The sequence below is a fragment of the Acinonyx jubatus genome, chromosome D1, assembly GCF_027475565.1.
Source record: "Acinonyx jubatus isolate Ajub_Pintada_27869175 chromosome D1, VMU_Ajub_asm_v1.0, whole genome shotgun sequence".
NCBI classification, from domain to species: domain Eukaryota; kingdom Metazoa; phylum Chordata; class Mammalia; order Carnivora; family Felidae; genus Acinonyx; species Acinonyx jubatus.
Window position 1 is genome coordinate 110,904,246 of NC_069390.1, and position 17,703 is coordinate 110,921,948.

Genomic DNA, 17,703 nt, shown 5'->3' on the forward strand with positions numbered 1-17,703 from the left:
GTGGGTCCACAAGGCGCCTACCAGAACATCTCATGCTTATGCTGCTCCATTTTGAAATTATTCTGCTCAGTAGTTTTTAGACTGAGAACGCTCAACCAGTGTCAGAAAATCAATTTAAAGTTTCCCTTTTATTTTTGTGGAGAATACGGAGGCCAGGCTAAAACGGTTCCCAAAAGCAACATTCTTGGCTACGTACAGTAAATCGTCCGCTCTCTGTCCCGTCCGTGAACGAAGAGGTTGGCAGAGGATAATGTAGTGTTCTCCTGGGAGTAAAGATTCTTCTCCACTTATATCGTTATTTTCTATAAAAGTTTATGGCTTTTTTGTTGTTGCTGCTGTTGCGCCTAAAAGAATACTGTCTTCCCCTTAACGCAGGAGAGGGAAGGATTTTTTTTTTATTCTGATGAAATCTGATCTCTGCATTGCCTGAGTAATGACTGTATATTAAATATTATTGCACAGTCCCCCCCCTCTGCATCCTGTTTTCTCTCTGAGAAGAGCTCAGTGCTAGAGGGAGCACTCAGTACCGTCACCTTGCAGGGGCAGGTTCTGTGCGGGAGCCCCCAAGACCAGCCATGCCTTCTGCCAGGGTTTCCTGTGCAGCCTCTGCTGGGGGAAATGGTGTCTGGGGCGGGGAATCCCTTTCCTGCAGCCTGGAAGGCAGGAAGCTGTGAAATGTCAGGCAGAACGAGAGGAGTTCACCAAAGACTTCTTGAAAGGGAGGTGAAGGTGAATTTCACCTTAGGGTGGAGACTGCTGTGGTCAACGTTTGCATACGGTAGAGAGCTGGGAGCTGCATCATTAATCCTACCCAACACCACCACTACCCCCACCCTCACCCCATCAGGGTGCAGGTGCATTTCTGCACAGAGACGAGCTTTGCATTTCAAATGCATTATTTCTACGGTAAGTATTCCATTAACACAGCACACAACAACATTGTACAACTTTCATCCAGTTCAGATACAACCAAAGGGGGACTTTGCAACTCTTGGATTTATATCGATTTTATAATGTTTATTTACTTTTGAGAGAGAGACAGAACGCGAGTGGGGGAGCAGCAGAGAGAGAGACAGAATCCGAAGCAGGCTCCAGGCTCTGAGCCGTCAGCACAGAGCCCGACGCAGGGCTCGAACCCACAAACCACGAGATCGTGACCTAGGCCAAAGTCAGACACTCAACTGACTGAGCCAGCCAGGTGCTCCGTGTTGGGTTTATTTTAAAATAGAACTCCCATAGCTGGAACTGAAGACTAGTGGCTGACCACTTTGGATGAGAAAAATAATTGTGGCAGTTTGCAGGGCATGACCCCTGGTGTCCTTCCTAACTTCTTAATGCTTTTCATAGAAGGAGAGATAACATGGGGCACCTGGGTGGCCCCAGTTGAGCGTCCGACTTCGGCTCAGGTCGTGATCTCACAGTTTGTGAGTTCAAGCCCCGAGTCCGGCTCTGCGCTGACAGTGTAGACCCTGCTTGGGATCCTCTGTCCTTTCTCTGCCTCTCCTCTGCTCACGCTCTCGCTTTCTCAAGATATATAAACATTTTTAAAAAGGAAAGATAATATGGTTATAGAGTACATGTTTGCTATAGCTTCAGAAGATTCCTTTAAAAGATGGCTGTTAAAGAGTCTTCCTGAATGATACAAAGTTTCCTCTTGGTTCTCACCCGTCAAATGCAGAGAGAGCACAGTAAATGCAGTTTGGTGTCTGTGCATTCAAGGCTTCCGTATCATTTCATATAAAATAAGGTTTTCCTTTACAGATGATTTATTTTAAATGCCAGTGATTCTTCCTGGGGAAAACTGATGGTAGAAGAAGAAACATTGTTTTGCACATGCATCTAGCGTGAGATTACCTCCCTCTGCATTCCACCACCCTGTGGGCTATCTCTCCCTTTGAGAATCTAAATCTACATATTACGCGAGATAATAGCGGGTGATGCCTTGTGAGTAGTGCACACCGCACGGCAGGTGTTATTTGTCTCAGAACACAGGCTGGGAGACATTTTGGGGTAGACCTTGGATTCAAGGTGAATGCGTACCTCACTCCCCCCCCAGGGCCAAGAGGACCACGGCCTCTGGACATCTGCCCCGTGGGCCTCCCCTGTTCCCTGTGTGCATCAGAGAGGGCACCCACTCAGCCTTCCAGGACGGTCGGTTGCCTCTGAAACCGAGCTGATTTTCCTTCTCTTTCTTCAGCACCGACGGAATTGGGCCAGAGCTGAGTAGATACCAGAAGGGCACTTGGGGGTAGTACGCGTGGTTTCCCACTGGGGCGTTTGGAGAGGAAAATGAAGAGTGACCAGAATCACCCTGGAGGTCTGCAGAATGATGGAGACAAGGGCTCTCCTTTCTTGGAGCGTCCTTTCTTCAAGCATGCGCTAGCGTGGAGAACACCTTGGACCAGGCGCCGGGAGACGTGGAGTCTAGCTCTGGCTTTGTCACCAGTAGGCTGTGGCCCCTGTAGAATGTCGTGACTTTGGACATTTACTCCAGCAATAGCTATGGTTCTCTAAGTTAAGCTGCGGTAATGAACATCCCTGAAATCCCAGTGGCTTCCCACTCGTGTAGGCGCTAATGTCACTCCATGTGGGAGTCCAGGCCAAAGGGTCAGTCCCCCTGCAGACAGGCAGCAGTGGGAAAAGAGCAAGGGTGAGCCACACAGTGTGTCCTAAAGCTTCTTCTCCCATTCAGTTGGTTAGAGGAAGTCACGCGGCCAAGCCTGCCTTCCGGGGGCAGGAAGTACCCTCCTCCCATGTGGGGGCGCCGGGGACAAGCCCTCAGACGACAGGCCTAGTACCCAGGGGCAGCCCAGTGCCTCTGAGTTGAAGGCACTGCTCAGGGATTTGTAAAGTCTCGTTGAGCTTCAGAATTACAAGCTTTAATTCGTAAGTTAGAAATGGCAGTAAGTAGTTTGGATGTAGAGATGTCTTACCAGGAGATCGGAGCCTGCGTGAATTAGTGGCTTGCATATGCATCCATAGTTTTGGGGTTTTTTTTTTAAGTTCATTTATTTATTTTGGGGGGGAGAGAGAGAGAGTGAGTGGGGGAGAGGGGCAGAGAGAGAGGGAGAGTCCCAAGCTGCTCTGCACTGTCAGCACGGGGCCCGATGTGGGGCTCGATCTCATGAACCGATCATGAGATTGTGACCTGAGCCAAAATCAAGAGTTGGAGACTCAACTGACTGAGCCACCCAGGCGCCTCCCCCATCTTTAAATGTTTATTTATTATTGAGAGGGAGAGACAGAGACAGAGCGTGAGCAGGGGAGGGGCAGGGACAGAGGGAGACACAGAATCTGAAACGGGCTCCAGGCTCCAAGCTGTCAGCAGAGAGCCCGATTCAGAGCTTGAACTCCCAAACCACGAGATCATGACCTGAGCCCAAGTCAGAGGCTCAATCTAGTGAACCACCCAGGCGACTCTGCATACATAGCTTTTGTCTACAAATTCCTTCAACTATTTTAAAGCAATTTCTTGCCCTTTTGAAATTTTGTGTTTGCTGTTGTGAAGAATGCATGAATAATGGTCCTTTAAATAGGTATAACAGTTTGTAGTGGGCAAAATACATACACCTGTTCCTGACGTGACTGTATTGACCGTATTTGGTTTGTTGACTCTGTTTTTCCAATGCCTAGAACCATGTCGAGCAAGTAGGAAGCACTCGGTAATTTCCTGGAGGATGGGGTAGAACTCCTTTTGTAGAGAGACTGCTGGGTATAGTCAAGGGGCTGGAGGAATGCATTCCATCTCCTTGGGGAAAGTTCCAGAAGGCACAGCCCTTGCTTGCTGGTTTTACAGAAATGACCACTCAGGAAATCAGAAAATCTCCTCTCAGAGGCTGCAAACCTTTATTTTATCGAAGGTATCTGTGCCCATACCCGCTCACGCGGTGGTGGTGAGAGTGGAGTGAGATGAGGGATGTTAAAGCTTCCTGAAGACTTGAAAACCTCAGGGCCCACTTGAGGTGAAGAAAGGTTCGGCCACTATAGGTTGGATGGCCCAATCAGCAATGTTTCCTAGGACAGAAATGTGCAGACGGGTTCCGTCTCCACCTTTCGATGCATCCGGTGTTTTTCTTGCAGCTTTCCATGGAATGATCTATTTATATTCAAAACATTCCTCTGAGATAGCGATGGCTACCGTTTTGACAAGAAAATATTGAGGCCCAGAGAGACTAAGTACTTGGTGCAAGGACTCCAGCTGGTCAGGGATGGAGTTGGGATTGGATCCAGAGTATCTACTCCAGAGCTAGTGGCTTGTGGCTCCCCTACCCCCTGCCTACCCTTTGCAGAGGTATTAAATTATCATGGCCGTCTTTTCAGGAGACAGATAACATATTGGAAAGACTGTACTAGTTTTGGAAAGAGTGCAGTGAATGTCCACGTGGGCCAGTTAGTTTCACATGAAGTATCTAATTTAATCCCCAACCACCCCTGTGGGGGATTAAAAAAAAAAAAAGGTGCTTTTCCCATTTTATGAATCAGGAGCCTCAAGTGTAGAGTCTACTTTGTCCAAGGGGGTCACCCAGTCAGCGTTCCACATGGAATTCAAATGGGAGTGCTCTGTGTCCAAAGCCGGGATGTGAAAATGCTTTAGCCCACGGATCATTAAACCCCTGCCACCAGCCAAAGTGTTGCCATCCTTATTCAGCAAAGGAGGCTCACCACTCCCTTCCTCTTCATTTACTTTGTTCTTAGAGATCCTCTGATGAAAGCCATTGGGCCCATTTGTATTCTGGTGTCTTTATGATCCCTGCTGGGTTGCGAGATAGCTTTTAGTAATCCCACCAAATCAGCCCCTGCTGACCGACCTCAGGGGTCACCATAAAGTGCTTAAGGGATCCTCATCTGTTGAAAGTTCTCATCAGGCAAACATTCTAACTCTCTATGAGGAAGAAAGGTAATTTTGTACCCTGCTGAGAAACGAGATAGAACTAAATTATATTTGAGTGGAGAATGCTGTTATCATGTTAGGGATTTGATTACCAACATGAGGAAGGACTCTTAATTCTAAGCTTACTCTAGAAGACTGTGGACATCCCAGAACGGTTTTCCATACCAACAGCATTGAATGTCTTGGTTCCAATTTTTTCACCTGCTCTCATCTCTCCGAACAGTGATCTGTTGTTTCCTGTGCGTTTTCTAGGAACTCCATTATGCTGCTGAAGATCACAGAATTCGAGAGGATAAAACATTGTTCTTTTTTCTTGTTTTCACACACACAGAAAGGGAGGCACGTCAGCAGGGGCCCGAGAGATGTGGCTGTGTGAAAATCTGACTCCCTACGAGCTAGGACAGGTGCGGTCCAGTATGTCTGGACACGTAGGCTCCAGGCACCAAATCTGACCGTGATGCTGATGCCTGACTTTCTGGGAGCCTGGTTTCCTTGTCTTTAGGTCAAGGGTGGTCAGAACGAGAAAGCCCTGAGAGCAGTGACCTTGGTGTTCTTTTCTGGATCTCCACCACTTTGAACCACTTGGTCAGAAATAGTGGAAGTCTTTAAATGTCTGGTGAAGGAATGGTTAAATGCCACACCAAAAAACAAAAACACAAAGCAAAACAAAACAAAAACATGCTCAGCATGGCATTTAGGACCCTCTGATTTGTCCTGCGTGGCCTACTCTTAGTAGATTCTCACTCTCCTGTCTACCTGTCTGCTCTCCTGACTGTCAAAATCCCTGATTGTCATTTAGAGTCAACTCCAAGGCCCCTTCTTCTGAATCCTTTCTCCAGTCTGCCTACATAGACTTGAGCCATTCCTTCCTCTGTAGACCTACAGGACTTTGCTTATGGCCCTAATAGAGCATTTATTTCCATAGGTCTTGCATTATTGGTGTATTTATTCCACAAATATTTATTCACCCTCAGCTGCGTACCAGCCAGTATGCTAGGGCTTTAGGTGAATCCTCTCATTTGCCCCTCAAAGCAGTCCACTCGGTATTCATTCTTTCATTTAACTAGTACTTACGAATGCCTTAGTTAACAGACTCTGTCGTAGGTGCTGGGGTTGAGCACTGTGCAAGTTAGAAAGCATCTCACCCTCCGAGGGCGTTTACCCTCTACCTAACGGAGAGACGCAGACTTGGAAACAGGTCCAGAAATAAGTAAGATAATTTCACATAATGGTAAGCCATTCAGAAAAGTAAATGACGTTAATAGAAGTTGCTGACCTGAAAGGGAATGACAACAGGGGAAGGAGAATTAACCTAGGTGAGATCTTCCTCCAGGGCAGTTGCACCTCTCACGCATCCGGGCGTTGCCCGGGGCCCAGCACGGTGAGGTCCAGCTTGTTGTCATTCAGAAGTCTTAAGGTTGTGACTAGAACGGTGAACTTGGTGATCTGTCAGCACCTTCCGTCCCCAGAGCGTGCCGCTGAGAATGAAGGAAGTAGGAATACGGTGTACGTGTGAGATGGCAGGTGTTCAGGGGCTGTATCAGGCCGCCTGGCGACTGAGCCGCCGAGCGGTCAGGTCTGACGTTTCCCTCCAGCGGAGCAGAAGCCGTGGTTTACCCAACCCCGGGCGTGTTCTCTCCCTTTGCCTTTGGAGCGCATCGTACTTTTAATTCTTCCGGCAGTAGAAATCACCTTGGTAATTCTGTTTGGCGTAGAGGAATGAAGCCTTGAACTTGCATTCTGTACGAGACGCAGCACACGATCCTACAGAAACAGTCGAGCAAGAAGCAAAGGAGGGCCGGTCTAGGATTAAAGCCTTGCTGTGCCCAGCCTCGTGTTTTCACTTCTGAACACTGCCGCCGGACACGGCTGATGTCATCCCAGGCAAGAGGAGAAATTGGTGACAGGCCAGAGTCCGTAAACATGAACTACTGGGACTGAGATCGCGGGATCTCTCATTTAAAAGCCTCTTGTCCTGCTCAGAAGTGACTTTTCGCACCTGTAGGAAAAGACGCCCGTTGTTCACTCGGGAGTCATGATGAAGTTATGTGGACCCAGGGACGTCTTCACCGGCTTCAGCCGCGGAGCCTGGCCACAGGATCGAGTGTTCCTCTGTGTGGCGCTTTCCCAGCCCTTATCAGAAAGACACCCACGAGGAACTCAGCACCAAGAAGCTTGGCTGAAGGCCTGCTTCTTCGGGATCTGACACCTGCCAGCTGCTTTCCTTAGTTGCTAGTTGAGTGGGGATGGAAAGAGGAACCTGGAGGTCAAGCATGTGCTAATCTCACCTTTTGTCATGAGTGATTTGCAAGTGAAGGGTGCCCTTCCGTTTCAGACTAGACATTACCAACTTGCTGGTTTAACCACATAGCCGCGTCGGGAAATCCCCTACAGTCAGGTCAGGTCAGGCCGAGAAGAAGGTTGTGCTTTTAATTAACGGTTAGTTCATTTCCGTGCTACTGCAGGATGAACACGGCTATTAAATGCTTCACATCCGGGCAGCTTGTAGGGCCACGTGGTCATTGTGATGGGTGGGGGTTCTGCTGAGCGCATGGGGTCCAGTGTGGGGACAGGGTGACTGCCCGCAAGGAAAATGTTTCACCAAAACACCAACCCACCCGCCTAGGCAATATTCACATTTTTAAATAGAGCAACTAGCTTTCTGAATGCTTTATGACTGGCCTGTCCCTGGGCCCCTCCTTAGTCCCTGAATCCCTCTTTAGATGTTCTTCTTTGCTTTATAAACCTGTCCCTTGCTGAACAAGGTTTCATGAGCACCTTTTCCTGCCAGTATGATGGGTTGTGTTGACTATGGCTTTGTCTGTTACATTTCAAAGGGCGTTTTCTCCCTGCTGTGAGATCTTAGAAGTTTTAATTAGCAGTGGGATAATTGGAGTTTGTACAGGAAATGATTTTAGCCAAGGGATTTTGGTGATGCGTCCTTAATCTTCATTGTGTGTGTGCGATCACCATTTTTCCTAATATTTGTTGTAATAATATAATTAGCTTCTGGCCAAGATGAAGATAATCGGTTCGTATAACATCGTCCTTGGGAGTGTGAATTTTAGCACAGTTATCCAACCAAAATTAAATGCTTTGTTGGATTTTGAGTGTGACACAGTCTTTCCTCCTCAACGAGGGAAGCAACACGGAGAGTAAAACGAGTGCCTTCTGTATACCAGGAAGTACGCTAAGCACAAGGAAATGAAAACAATAATTGCGGGCAGGATTTCTTCTTTTCACTTCGAACCTGTAATTTTTCATATCCTCAGCCATCCATTTTGGCTTGGGCCTGTAACTATCTGGAAGATTAGCTTAGCGATGTCACAAGTACCATCTTTAACAATTTTCAGGCTCCTGGTGAACTGAACCAAATGTTCTTTCCAAAATACATTTAAGGAACGTATGGAAACCTGTACCTAGCACAAATCAAGGGTGTTTGTTTACTGTATGAAAGGACTCTTGATAACTGAAAGGGTGAGCCCAGGAGCAGAGACAAAGGCACGGTGGGTCAGCCTGGGGTCCAAGTAGCTGCAGCCTGGGGTCCCGGTCCCTGCAGACCCTCTTCCAGGACAGGTTCCGTCCACATCCTGTCTCCCTGCTTCCTCATGTCCTAAAGCTGCAGAAATGATGGATGGCATGGTGTACTCAAAGCGTTTCATACAGTGCCCGGCGTGTGATCGGTGCTCCATAAAAGGCAGCTGTCACTGCAGAGTGATGAGTCGTAGAGCTTTCTTAATACCAGACAACTTGATCGTGTTCACAAGAACCGTTAACCAAATTGAAATGTGCACCTAGCTCTCCAGCAACACGTTGAAGAAAGACCTCTGGCAGGATCTTTCTAGATGAAAATTAAATGTTCGTTTATCATTTGGTCCGTATCAAGCACAGCGAAAGCTATGAGCAGAGTTGCATTTTGTCCTTGTTTGGGTAACACAGAGTTAATTTCATCACTCTTCTAGCCCGTCCATCTCTCCTCTCGAGGCTCATTATGTTTTCATCTGGCCATAGTGCACAAGCACTAACTGGAGGCTGTTCATCGTTTTCTATCCCGGTAGATTCACTCTCGGTCTACAAACACACCTGCACCCTTCTCTAGCTTTGTATTGTGGTCCCCATGACGCCCTCTCTGAGTTGATGTCTTCTTTGCTGCCTGCTGAAGCCTTTCCTTTTTGGCCATTGCACTTGAGTTTGGTCTAATCTTTGCTCATCTTGTTGTAATAGTTCACCACACTAAGTCCGGTCTAAAGAAATCAGATATAGAAAGTACCTGGTCTTACAACATAGGAGGAAAAATGACTTTAAAAAAATACTTGGACATTGGCATCAAAATTTCATGGATGATTTGTTGATGAATCCTAGATCTAAATTAAACCATTTTACTGTATTGTCAGTAATGGGTGTAGGATTGAGCTCTGTCAGGCTCTGTGGTAAGCATGGAGCCTCCTTGAGATTCTCTCTCTCTCTCTCTCTCTCTCTCTCTCTCTCTCTCTCTCTCCCTCCCTCCCTCTCCCTCCCTCTCCCCCTCTCTCCCTCTCTCCCTCCCCCCCTCCCCCCCTCTTTCTCTCCCTCTGTGTCTCTCCACCCTTGTACACTCTCTCTCTCTAAAAAGTAGAAATTATAATATGGTTAAAAAGTTGTGAAACCAACTCTTGAATTAGTGGAAAGCTGCAAGTGTGTCCTATCTGTGGGCGATATTTGTTATTAAAGATTATTTATTTTATTAACATGTTATTTCCAGTAGCAGATGACTCATACCCAGGACTTCTCAGAGCTCTAAGAAGTTATGTTAATAATTTCACAGGCCAATTCTCTAACTTTGAAATACGCTCCTTGATTCTTGTTAATTACTGATTCTTGAACTCTCGATATACTTGTACTAGATGTTGTTGCCAATAAAAGCTGGCCTTTCCCATATTACTTAGAAAAGAGCTGATTCGATGATGAGCATATAATGAGATACACTTGTAAAGGATTGGTTGGATCACAGACTAGGATTGAACCTAAGGATTTTCATTTTTGTTTTATTCTGTTCCCATAGACGTTGAGTCATGGACGTGTCATTATTTGCATGCGCACTGATGGTGCTGTGTGCCAGAAATTCATGTACTAAAGTCTCAGAAGTCTTTCTTCTAAAACAGCTTTCCCATAGAGTCATCTCAGGGCACAGCCTCCAATTTTAGCTTTATTTGATTTTCCTCAGTGGGTCATGAACAGAGTGTGACGAACAAATGAAGAATCACTTAAGGAATAAATTGTGATAGTGTATTTGTTTGTTACCGTTTTGTGAATCCGGACAAATCCCTCTGTTTCTTTCACATTTCTAAAGAAAGACCGCTATGCACGCACTTACCCAAGAAGCACAGACAGAGTTAGGAGAGGGAGTTCTGTGTTCTGTGTCTCTGAGGAAGAAATATGAAACCTCACACCCAAGAAAAATTTTCACAATAAAAGAAAATGCCCTGACAAATGTCCTTCAAAACTTCCCCCAAGTAAGTCATCCTTGGTAAGTTAAGCATTGTTTTCGCTGAGAGCTGTTTAAAATCTCCAAGTAAGCACGTATTTTTTGCTCTAAGAGGCGGAAGAAATCATCCTCCCAAGCAGTGAACCAGTTATGGCTCATCTACTCACATACAGTGTAGCCACCCAGGCTGAGAGTGAACAGCCGTCCCCTGTGAGATCCGGGAACAGGTGGTACAGCCAGTTATCTTCCAGGCTAGAGTCCTGGCCTGCCAAGAGCTGTCTCCAAAGACGCTTGTTCCCAGATCCACTGTCAAGGTTCAGGACGGGGACTCGCGTGGACACCCGTTGCCGGCATTCCGTGACTGGTTGCCTTGGTGGGCGAGGGGGGGGATGTTCCCCGTGTCCACGTGGAATATACCACCTCGCTCTGGGATGACCCCAGGGTGACTGATGGCCAGGAAAGGTTATCCGGCCATGTCCTGTCTGGAATGAAGTTCCCAATCATGTCTCAGTCTTTGGTAGTGAAGATGATCGGTGAGAATACCCATGGCCTGTAGTGTTATCAGACTTGCGGCTCGATTGGTCTCCAGCCTGTGAGTCAGCTGTCCTCACACGGAGCTGGACGGACGCCTGTCCGGCCCTGAGCTGATGGCTCCCTGCCTGTTTCCCTGGCCGTTTTTATATCATCAAAAGTTGGTGTTGCATTAGCCGCATTTTAGGTGGAACCAAAGGTCGTAATTCTAGAACACTTCTTTATTGTCCCACTTTGAACAGTTCTCTGTCGTAACCGATGAGAATTATCTCTACCAAAGATGCTTCTATTTTCCACCGGAGAATACATGGGTAACACTATTCAATCTAATAATATAACATAAGGCCTTTAGAGGTAAGTGCTCACACACGCTGCAATCCATTGCATTGTTGTTTCAGAAATGTATCGTTCTCTTATTAAAAGTAGGTATGTATTGTGAACATGTTAGGACACATAAAGAGACAAAAGGAAGAAGAAAGCAAGCAACATTTAGTGCCAACAATGTCAGTATTGTTGTGAATGTATTTTCAGTCGTGCTTCCATCAGCTATCAGTACATTTTTCTAGCAGATTTGTATGATATGAAGCATACTCTCACAACCTTTCATGTATAAGAACTCGTTTCATTTTAAGGATGTAACGATTTCATGTAAGGATATTAACTGTTTCTCTGTTATGTCTGGTACAAGTATATCTGCTTTCAATTTTGTTGTTGGTATTTTTGGATTTGTGCAATGTTTAGTATGCGTGAGGTGTTTCGACTTTTACGCTTTCTCACTTTCGCGCTCATGCTTAGGATTATATCTCTTCCACACTGCAGTTACACAAATACCCATCTATGTTTTCGTATACTTTTAGGTTTTTGTTTTTGCATACCTCCCCAACTTCCTAGTGTGTAACTGTTTTCTCACACAAATCAATCTTTCAGAACCAAGCCATTTAAAAAATATAGATCTCAGAATCATGTCCATGTTTTCAAAACTACTCCAAATAGAGTCTTAAGGGAGCGGGTTTCATTTCAAAATCCCAAATAATGAGTTTCACTGCCAGAATGTGGTCCCGAAGTATTATAACGTGAGGACGTAAACTGAGAATAAGTTATTTGTGATGCCATAAATGAATTCTTAGTAGACTCAGATGGTGCTGACAGGGTGACGCATGCCGTCGCTGGGCGGCTTGGAAAGCATGCGGCTCGGAGATCAGTAGCTTCTTGGACTGTAGTCCTGACTGCAGTCGTGATTAGCTCGGAGATGCTGGACAGTCCCTCCGGCTCTCGGGACTGCCGTTTGCTCTTCGGTCCAGGGAGGGCTTGGACCCCTAGATTCCATCTTAATGAGTCACCCACGGCTGTCCCTGCAGGGACTGAGGGAACCAAGTAGCCGAAATAGCATCTCCTTCCTTTTAGGATGGAACAGACTCCAGTGGAGCAGCAGGAGGTAAGGAAACGAAGCACTGAATTGGTACCTACCTCTTAGAGCCAACGAATAGTTCCCTCTCCTTGGAAGGATGGGACACGGCTTCTAAAGCATGAATCCCAATTTGTTGTCACAAAGGACAGAGACGTGTTTTTGTAGGCTGGACCGTTGTGATACATTTTAAGTGATGATTCACTGTTGGTTCTATTTTAGCATTTAAGTAATGCTAAAGGCACTGCTCTGCCAAGAGACCCCACAGTAGAGGAGTTCGTCTCGTGTTAGCCTGGAGCTTGCAAAAGCAAGCTGTCTACCCAGGATGATACTAAAAATATGCAGCAGGCAGTGTGACACAGGCACAGCTGATGAGAATGGGCTCTGACTGGAAAGTGCTGCTTTGCCCAGACGGGGCGGCCGGGGAAGCGGACGGACGTCATCCCTGAATGTACCCTGGGGCCCAGTGACATTGGAGCATGTACCCAAAACTCAGCTAAGAATTTGGCATAGAGCACAGAAGAGATCAGCTCCCTGCCATTCTAGAGCGTGCACTCTAGCTGGGGAAAGAGATAAGGAACAGAAAACCAAATACAACACCATTTCAGACTGTCGTAAATGCTTGAAAGAAAATGAAGCAAATGAAGTGACTTGAGTGGCCAAGAGTGGGGGTATCTTAAATAAAATGTTCAAGGAGGGTTCTCTACAGATGTGCTATCTGAGCATAAAATAATGAGGAGCCAGTCCCTGTAACACTTGCAGAAAGTGCATTCCAGATGTAGGGAACAGCAGCAGATTTTGACCTAAGGGAAGACCCCCGGAGTGTTATTTGAAAGATGGTAAGAGGCCATTTTGGTGGGAGTGGAGTATGTGGGAAACGTGGAACCTCAAATCAGAGAGAGACGCTGCGGATGAGGCAAGCAGGGGCCACCTTGTACAAGACCAGATCCCAAGTACATTGGAAAGCTGTTGGAGGGATTTAAGCAGAAGAGAGAAGTGAGTTAATCTACACGTTTAAAAGATACCAATAGAGTCAAATAGCCCAGAAATAAACCCATCCATCTACAGTTAGCTAATTTTTCAGAGTAGCTAAAAATACTTGATGGGGAAAGGTACTCGGTTCAAGAAATGGTGTTGGGAAAACTGGATACTCAAATGTAAAAGAATGTAGTTGGACCCGTATCTTAACACCACTCACAAACACTAACTCAAAATAGAGTCAAGTTAAATGTAAGACCTGAAACTGGAAAACTCCTACAAGAAAGCATAAGGGAAAAGCTCCTAGACATTGGTCGTGGCAATGATTTTCTTTGGAGATGATATCAAAAGCAAAGGCAATGAATAAGCAGTGAGACTACATCAAACTATAAAAGCTTCTACACAGCAAAAGAAACAGCAGAATGAAGAGGCAGCCTATGGGATGGGAGAAAGTATTTGCAAACCACATATCTGAAAAGAGATTAACATCCAAAATATATAAGGAACTCATGTAACTCAATAGCAAATTAAATAAATAAATAAATAAATAAATAAATAAATAAATATCTGATTTAACAATGGGAAGAGGACCTGAAGAGACATTTCTTTTCCAGAGAAGACCTATAAATGCTCAACAGGGACATGAAAAGATGCTCACCATTACTAACCAGCAGGGGAATGCACATCGTAAGCACAATTAGGTATCACGTCACACCTGTTAGAATGACTAGTATCCAAAAGACAAGAGGTGACAGATGTTGGTGAGGATGTGGACAAATGGAACCTTAGTGCACTGATGGTGGGAATGCAGACTGGTCCAGCCACCGTGGAGAACAGTAGGGAGGTTCCTCAAGAAATTAAAAGCCTGTCGTACGACCTGGCAATCCCGCTTGTAGTTATACAATTGAAAGAAACTAAATCACGGTATTGAGGAGGTACCTTCACCCTCCACGTGCGCTGCAGCATTATTCACAACGGCCAAGATGTGGAAACAACCCAGTGCCCACTGGCAGAGGAATGGGTAAAGAAGATGTGAGATGTATATATTCAGCCATGAGGCAGAAGGAAATCCTGCATCTGAGACAACACAGATGGGCCTTGAGGACACTAGGCTGAGTAAAGTAAGTCAGGTAGAAAAAGACAAAACTGTATAAATCTCACTTATATGCATACTGTAAAAAAAAAAAAAAGGCTGTCTCAATTGGAGGAGCGTGCAACTCTTGGGCTTGGGTCGTGAACTTGAGCCCCACGTTGGGCATAGAGGTTCCTTAAGATGTTTTTTAAGATTAAAAGAAAGCCAGACTCACAGAAGTAAAGTCATGTGGTGGTTTCCAGGGTCAAGGAAGTAGGGAAGCGGGCAGTTGTTGGCCCAAAGGCACGAACTTCCCATTATAAGGTGAATAAAGTCTAGGGGTCTAATGCACAGCATGCTGATGTAATTAACGATGCTGTATTATATACTTGAAAGTCGCCAAGAGAGAGTATTCTCAAATAGTCTCACTACACACACCCACACACAATTTTAATTATGTGAGGCCCTCAGTGTGTTAACCAACCTTCTTGTGGTAACCATCTAGCAACGTATACGCATACCAGATCATCTTTTTGTACACCTTAAACCTACATGGCGCTATATGTCACTTATTTTTCAGTAAGGTGGCAAAAGACAAGGCCACCGTGGCCATCCTGTGGGGTACAGACTCTGGGCTCTGGAGACAGTGTAGCCTGGAGAAAGCTAGTGACTGAGAAGCCCGGCCTTGGGAGATTATGGTGGAGGAGATCATCATGTTAAGGATAGATTTAGACAGCAAATGGTTATGTTCCTTCCCCTGCCAAGACTGACCTTTCAGCTCTAAAATTCATAGGTTCTACATTTTATTCCTTGGAGAGGCATTTTTCCTTTTTATAAGCTCATTTTAAATATGCCATTTATAATTAATGGCAAATTTTGAAATAACCTAAAAGAAGGTTGGTTTCTTTTAAGTGTCTCATAATCATGTGGCTAAGAGAAGATAAATTTACTTTTTATCTGGAGGTTAATGAAATCCTCTGTCATTTTTACATGTTAAAGTTTTTAGCTGGAATCCTGTAGCCCAGACAGTAAAGAAGAGAAAAGTGTTTTTGTGTAGTATTTGTCTAGGTGTGTGGGCATAAAGACACTTTATATTTAAAAAGGGCTTAACAGAACATTTTTACCATATACCTATGCAAGAAAATGAAGTAAATTGAAGTCACAGAATTTAGCAAGTATAGATATAAAATCTAACTAAGAATACCTCAAAGGGTATCCCCATAGAAGCTTCCACCAATATTCGGCTCTATGCCTCTCCTGTTTTTCTTTTAACTTCCCTTTGGATACTGTTTCGTCCAAGCCAGCTACAATGATGTGAAAGATCATCACCCAGCTCGTACTTAGAAACGAGTTCTAGTGCTCCTAGCTTTGCAAGAAGTTGGCCACATGCTATGGAGCACACCCATACCGTTTATGTCTCTGAGAATTGGTTTTCTGATCATTAAAATGAAAAGATTGCACTAGATAATAGTAAACTTCTTTCCAGCTACAAGATTTTAAGATTGTCGCTCTTGTGATTTTCATGCATGGTCAACATAACCCATCACTGGATTTTTGTGCTGGTGACTCTCAAATCTCTCTCCAAAGTCCTGGTCTCCCTCACATGGCCCACTCTCATTTAGCAAACGGCCTCCTCAACATCTCTACCTGGATGTTGCATGGGCACCTCAAACTTGCCGTGCCCAACAGGACTCATTAACTTTCCCCAGGAACAACTTTTTCTGTGTATGTTCCTCACCCTTGTCTAGACATCAGTCTCTCCTTGAGTGTTGTACCCCACCTTTCTTACAAGTGACGCTCTCCTCCCTTATCTACTTACCTGAGTCTATAAGACTCAGCTCAAGAGTCGTCTTCTTGGGTCATATTTTTCTAAGCCCACTTCTTCCCAGGTCCCACATGAGTTTATTGCACGTGTTACTTACCTGTTCGTTTATGTGTTTACCTTTTGACATCCTGGAGGGAAGGTGTCGTTTCTTAGTTCCATGATTCTACCCTCTGCTTAGAATGTATCACATAATTGGTGATTAGCAAATATTGAATGAATGAATGAATGAAAATGAAAATCCCATGATGTGAGGGTTGCTCAGGTACTTATCCTACCTGGTATCTGTCCTCCCACCAGGAGCCCCTTCAAGACATGGAGAAGCTGTTGTCTCTCTTGCCCAACGTCACCTGCTCACCTGCTCGGAAGACTTCCATAAATACCAACCTTCATTTGTTTGCATGCATCCGTTTCCTGTGGGATCTCCATGTCCTTTTTTATGAGAATCCTGTCTTGCAGAGTGCAGAGACCCAATTTCTCTTTCTGTCTCACGTTTCCTGAAGTTGAGACCAGAATAATGACATCTAGCCAGTTTTTAATAGATGTTCATTCCTTGAACCCCACGCTTGACTTAGTTCCCTCTTGGTAAACAACTAAATTTTTCTAACACAGGCATTTATACATAAACCAGTCTCATCATGAGGAATTAACACGTGCATTTCTAGCTCCTCAAAATGTTAATGAAATTTAGACCTGATACTTAGCTCTCGTTCAGTAAGTATACTTGGGTAAATAAGCCGGCAGATTTGAGTATCAGAATTTTCCTCAACATCATCTTCACATACTCTCTGGTCTGGCTAGGAGACCTCACCTGACTCGCTTTATTTTAGCAGGTTCAAGAAACCGTCTGTGACGTGTAAAAATGGTAGAATCAGCTTTCCTTCCCACTCTTTTTTATAGTTACTGCTGCTAGAGTAATTAGCAAGACAGTCACCAATTGGAGACCCATTTGTCTTTTAGGAGAAGTTTCTTTCTCCGAGATCCGTTGCTGTCACCAACCCTTTGAGGTTTCTCTGAGATAACTGCCTCAGGTGTGCCCATTACCTTCTTTCCTCGGGTAGCACTTTGTCACTCCACGGCCATTTCCCTCCCCCTGCCGTTCTGCCTGACATTTCTTGATAGAGTCAGGAATGGCCCGTTGTCGGTTAATTTATCTTTGGAAAGATCGCTGATACCGTAGACCAGCTCAGTCGGCAGGATTGAACATGATGCAGAACCGAGTTCAAACCAGATAAACAATACTGATAATGACTATTATTACTCTTTATGAGGCACCTTATTAAGTGCGAGTTATAATTACATAATTAGTGCATGCAGCTCTCAAAACTACCCTCTTCTTGGAGCATCCCGCACCAGCCTTTTACAGATGAGGAAGAGAAGGATCGGAGAGGTTAAGTAGATTGCCTGAGGTCACACAGCCTGCAGGTGACCGAGTTAAAATCTGAACTGCTGTCTGCACGTTTTCCATTTCACCAGCCCTTATGAGTGAATGTGACTGTATCCATTATGTCCATAAATGTCCGTGTCTTGAATGAGAAGG

At 45.2% G+C, this 17,703-nt stretch overlaps 1 protein-coding gene across 3 annotated transcripts in view; it reads left to right on the top strand.

Annotated features, from left to right (window-relative positions):
- Positions 1-17,703, top strand: part of PDGFD (platelet derived growth factor D) — a 221,024-nt gene that overhangs the window by 175,447 nt on the left and 27,874 nt on the right. The window lies entirely within an intron of this gene.